The following is a 6,000-nucleotide window of genomic DNA, read 5'->3' on the forward strand; positions in this document are numbered from 1 at the left end:
GCTTGCCGCCGAGAGAAAATCTGATCTGCTGCTGATTTGCCTGGAGTGAAGCCTCTTTGTTATGGGTCGATGATGTTCTGGGCGTATGGGGCTATCCGGCCTAGCAAGATAGCGGAGAATATCTTATAGATGGTACTCAGCAACATGATACCTCTATAATTGCTGCACTGCCCAAACATGAAGCATTTAAAGCACCCCTTTGATGAAGTTTGTTCTCTTAAACGGCATCCAATGCTAACTTTTCCAGCCGCCAACAACTTCTGCGCTGCCTCCGCTAGTACTCGTATTGTAGTAGTTTGAGTACCGCTATAGGCTTTTCGTAAACCCACAATAGATTCCTCCGCAAGTTCTTCCAACTTGAATTGCTCTTTCAAAGCAGAGCACATTTCTCCTTTCGATGTCCCTTCATCGAGATCCTTACATTGTATGTAGATCTCCTGTTTTTGGGCACGCACTGGAACATTCTCCCCAAATAAATTTTTAACTTGAGTGCAAAAGTCATCAGTTTTGCGTACGCTGGATCTTTTCAGCTCCAACATGAGACGCCTATTTGGGTTCTTCGGATTCTGTTTACATTTCCGCTCAGATCTTTTATCTCCACGTAGGACAGATTGTCCTTACTGGAGATAACAATCGCCTATGAACGAATTCGCACTTCTGCTTTTCCCTTCGCATTTTTGTTAGTAACTTTAATCCATCCATTGTTTTCGAGCATTTTGGGCTTCGTAACGCTGGTCGACGTTCCTACCTCCCCCTTCTGAACTATTAGTGCTGGTTTTCGCCTTTTTTCTCTTAGGCGCCTGCTGATTTTTTAGAGGATCCCCTGCGTACTTCCCGCGAAAATGGATATTCTCACATAATATACTATATGTATACATATATATATTACGTGCTAGGTACTAATGAGACAAATGTCCACTCAAATGTTTTTATAAAATAAATAGACATAAGCTTTTATACCTGAAGTATTCAGCTTCCGGTTTCATGACTTGTTGTGGTTTACATTGTTCCTTCACACTGGCTTTTCTAAGGAGCTACTTTCCGGGTTCTAGCATTAGCCATAATTTTCTTCACTGCTTTCTTGACCTCTAGGAGAAATTCCCTTTCCTGAATATTGTTCGGGCTTATGGCATTACCGACTAGGCCGCTGAATGCTGAGTGCTCGAAGTAGACTTCCTTACTTCTGACACTCAACTCCTGATTTCTGGCTTGTTTAGGTCTTGCTGGCATGATTATTTATATCTAAATTAGAAAATAAGGCATTAAATATCCCGCTTTTGCTAAGGACCACAGAAAAGCCCGAATAAACTGACCTGCTAAGGTTCTAAGCACAGCGTTAGACTAAGTTTGTTGGGTTTTCCAGAAATCGATTTTCTCTTTTATATATATTTTGAAGCCAGAATATGTTGAGAATAAACTGCACTGCAACATATAAAAAGATTCAAAAGATTATATTTTTTTTTTATTGCCAGAAAAAAATTTAAAACAAGTCGGGAAACCAGAAGCTGGGCGCTTCAGGTATGAAAGGTTTTGTTTGCTTTTTGTGTGAGTATATTTGAGTGTAGAACTATCCCATTTGTACGTACCCCATTATATATATGAATTTAGTATGTCAGACTACTCACTTCAGTGTGATATTGGTATTTAGTTGCAGTAAATTTACACGGTAAAGTCAACTTTGAGCTACTGTAACTTTTTAACTAATGGTATGATTTTGATTAAACTTGAAGGTAATATGCTTCATATTATATTTTTTACTACTGCCAACTTTTATAACTCTGGGATAAACTTAAGGGGGGATTTACTCAATTTTCCCAAAAATAAGGTAATATACTATTATTAACTTAATTTGAACAGATATCGATATGGGGAGTATTGAGGCCTGGGTACCGTATAGAGGCAGCTTCATGATTTTTTTCAGATTTTTCGCTTGGGAAGTTTCTGAGAATGAGTCCGTTAAAGAAATCATCACTTTCCACCCCTCCCACTCCCCGCCTTTTTAACAAATCTGAAAACTAAGACAGGCTTCAGAAAGTAATAATCGAGACCTTTCATTTGATATCCCACATGACTATAATTGGTGAAAAAAAATTCTACATCCTCCTTTTACATGTATGGGGACCCCCCCTAAATTTCAACGTAGGTGGATATCACACACCGCATATCCGGCGGTCCACAGTTCCCACATTCTCACCAAATTTCGTGTAAATCGGTATAGCCGTTTCTGAGAAAAGTGCCTGTGACAGACAGACAGACAGACGGACAGAAGCAGAGGAATTACCCTTCACACAGCTTGGTGCCAAAATAGTGGAGTTGTTTGAGTTCATCAAGGACAAGCACAACGTCCACCAAGCCATAAAAAATATGGTGAGAGTAATTAGAGTGCTCTACAACAAATCGGAGCAGGAGGAACGAAATTCCAAGGACAAGTCGAAATCTGTTGGCCCAACGGTGTCACAGGCGACGCAAGTGACACATAATCACAAAATCGTATTGCAATCGGCCTACCACCAAACAAGAGAGTGCGGGAAGCAGATGTGGATTCTCAGGGAAGTCAGCCGGCGCCTAAGAGAAAAAAGCCATACAAATAGTTCCGAAAAACGGAACTAAAGGCAGCGAAGACAGAAAGCAGGTCCCCCAAGTGCGAGCTCCGGCAATCCACTCGACAAAATCCAAGGGGAATGAAAAAGGTGGATGGACCAAGGTAGTTAAGAAAAAGGCGAAGAAAAAGGCAAAAATGCGAATTCGCCCAGAAGCGATTGTAATCTCCAGCGATGGAAGTTTGTCTTACGCGGAGATACTGGAAAAGGTCAAAGCTGACCCCGACCTTAAAGATCTGGGCGGAAATGTCAGCAAGATTCGAAGGGCCCAAAAGGGTGACCTCATGTTTAAGCTGATAAAAACTAGCTTGGGGAAAACTGATGGCTTCCGAACTCAGGTGAAGAACTCACTTGGGGAGAATGTCACAGTACGGACCCAAAAACATGAGGTCTATATACAGAGCAAGGATCTCGATGAAGTGACATCCAAAGGAGAAATTTGCACTGCCTTGATGATGGAACAATTTAAGTTGGAGGAACTTGCCGAAGGGTCCATTGTGAGTTTGCGGAAAGCCTATGGCAATACTCAAACGGCTACATTCCGATTGCCATTGGACGCCATGCAGAAGTTATTGGCGGCCGGGAAGGTTCGAATCGGGTGGGTTGTTTGCCGTCTGAGAGAGAAGAGTTCTCTAAAGAGGTGCTTCAAGTGCCTCGCGTTTGGCCATTTCGCGAAGGCATGCACCAGCGGCATCAATGCAGAAGGTGTGTCAAAGCCTGTAATAGGGACCCTAAATGCTTGTTGTGAGAAGGAAATGAGGAACGGGATTACCGGCATATGCCATATGCCATCATTAGCGAACCCTATAGAAACCGTCACGGTGGCGTGTGGGTTATAGATTCGTCTGTTAGAGCGGCGATATAGGCATGCGGTCGACAAGCGATACAATGTACTGGGAATCAGACATACAGCGGCTTTGTGTGGGCGAAAATAAACGGGGTATATGTGTACAACTGTTACGCCCCCCCAAGCCTGACACTGCCCGAATTTGAGGAAATGCTTGACAGTCTTGTTCTCGACGTAAGGGGTCGTAGTCCAAGGATGATTGCTGGTGACTTCAATGCTTGGGCCCGTGAGTGGGGTAGCAGAGAGACAAATGCAAGGGGCCGCAGTCTATTAGACGCTTTCGCACAGTTGGATGTCGTTCTGGCCAACGAAGGATATGTAAAAACCTTTCAGAAAGGGGGGTCTACCTCAATCGTAGACCTAACTTTTGCCAGCCCTGCACTGGCACGTGGTATGTCTTGTGCGTCAGCAAGCACTACACCCACAGCGATCACCAGGCAATCTTCTTTGGGCTATGGGTGGAGTCACCGGGCATAAGACCATCATGCCTCAAACCGAGAAAGATGTCAGGCTGGTCCGTTAAAGCTCTGGATGAGCAGACCTTAATGGAGGTGTGGTTAGACCTGCCCATGTGGCCCAATGCATCGCCAAAGCGTGTGACGCATCCATGCCGAGGAGGTGCTCATTCCCCAGCAGAAGACCAAACTACTGGTGGAATGCTGAACTGCCCAGCCTTCGATCAGCCTGTCACCGAGCCAGAAGAGCGGCTCAAAGAGCGGTAGGCAGAATCGACCAAGGGCAAAAAGGGCCCGAATATAAGGAAGCCCACAAAACCCTCAAGCTCGCCATCCAACGGAGCAAGAGGGAATGCCTATAGAATCGTGATGGGGCGATTCAGAGTCCGATCATCTCCGCAGATCACGTGCTCTTCACTTTTGTTAAAAATTATCCAGGGGTTATTCCCTCAGCAAGAGGAGGGCATAGACAGCTTCCAGCGACCTCTGAACGACACGACAATACCGCCAGTCACCAGTGACGAACTGCTGGAGATCTGCGCTAGGATAGGAGATAACAAAGCTCCGGGTCTAGATGGCGTGCCGAATAAGGCCCTTAAGCTTACCGTGAAATCCAGACGGGAGATGTTCGCTGAGTTGTTCGAAGCGTGCATGTCCGCGGGGATATATCCTGCATCATGGAAACGACAGAAGTTGGTGCTACTGCCTCAGACTGGCAAACCTCCAGGTGAGCCAACCTCCAACAGACCTATTTGTCTTTTGGACATTGTGGACAAAATGCTAGAGCGAGTAATCTATAATTGATTACCCCCGGTTGTCGAGAGCCAGGGAGGTCTCGCATATCGTCAGTATGGGTTCCGTAAAGCCAAATCAACCATTGATGCCATCAAAATTTTTACTGGCTTGGCCGTAGGTGCAATCCACGGAACGGGCAGTACTAGCAAATATTGCATAATAGGGACCCTGGATGTGAGAAATGCATTCAATTCGGCCAATTGGAATCTAATACGGGAATCTCTCGCGAAGATTGGTATTCCCGCTTATCTTGCAGCTATTGTCAACAGCTATTTACAAGAACGGATGCTTTGGTGTGACACTGATGACGGACCCCAGGAGTACGTTGTCTCCGCGGGTGTCCCACAGGGCTCCGTACTGGGCCCACTGCTGTGGAACATAATGTACAACGATGTTCTTAATCTTCCCCTTCCGAAGGAAGCCACGGTGGTGGGCTTCGCCGATGATATAGCGCTGGTTGTTGTTGCAAAGCATCTTAAAGATGCTGAGTTATACTCATGCAAAGCGATCAGTGCTGTTAAGGGTTGGCTAGAGAGTTCTGGTCTAACACTTGTGGAGGAAAAGACGGAAGCGGTCCTCATCACCAAGCGCCGTAAAAGAAATTTTGCCCGTATTCAAATTGGGAATCATATCATCACTTCTAAGCCTGCGATCAAATACTTGAGAGTGATGAAAGATGGGAAGCTCAGCTATAAGCCACACGTGCAGCATGTTTATGAAAAAGCATCCACTGCGAGTGTGGCCCTGGCAAGAATGATGCCGAAAGTGGGAGGGCCATGCCATGCTTCCAGGTTGCTTATAGCTAGGGTAGTGAGTTCGATCCTGCTTTATGCAGCTCCAGTTTGGAGAAAGGCATTGCAGGTTACATCTAACGCTAACAAACTGAGTTTAGTCTACAGAAGAACAGCCCTAAGGGTGTGCTCGGCATTCAGGACTGTCTCAGATGATGCAGCATTCGTCGTCTCAGGAATGATGCCCATTGACATCCTGGCAGATGAGCTGACGAATATATATCGTGCGAAGTCTATCTCTCCTTCATCGCAGACGAAAAACTCCGAAAGGGAGAGATCTCTAAATAGATGGCAAGAGCTTTGGGAACGCTCGGGAAAGGGTCGGTGGACACATAGGCTCATCCCTGCCATCAAGGAGTGGTTAAAGAGACGGCACGGGGAGATTAACTATAATCTTTTTTTTTTTTTTTTATGGATGAAGGTGGAAATCTTAGAAAAACGTTGCTGCGCCAGGTTGCAGCAGTGTGTGGGATTCACACCCACTAAAACCACCCCCACTCTTCCGCCCCTCC

The sequence above is a fragment of the Hermetia illucens genome, chromosome 3 (assembly GCF_905115235.1).
Source record: "Hermetia illucens chromosome 3, iHerIll2.2.curated.20191125, whole genome shotgun sequence".
NCBI lineage: Eukaryota > Metazoa > Arthropoda > Insecta > Diptera > Stratiomyidae > Hermetia > Hermetia illucens.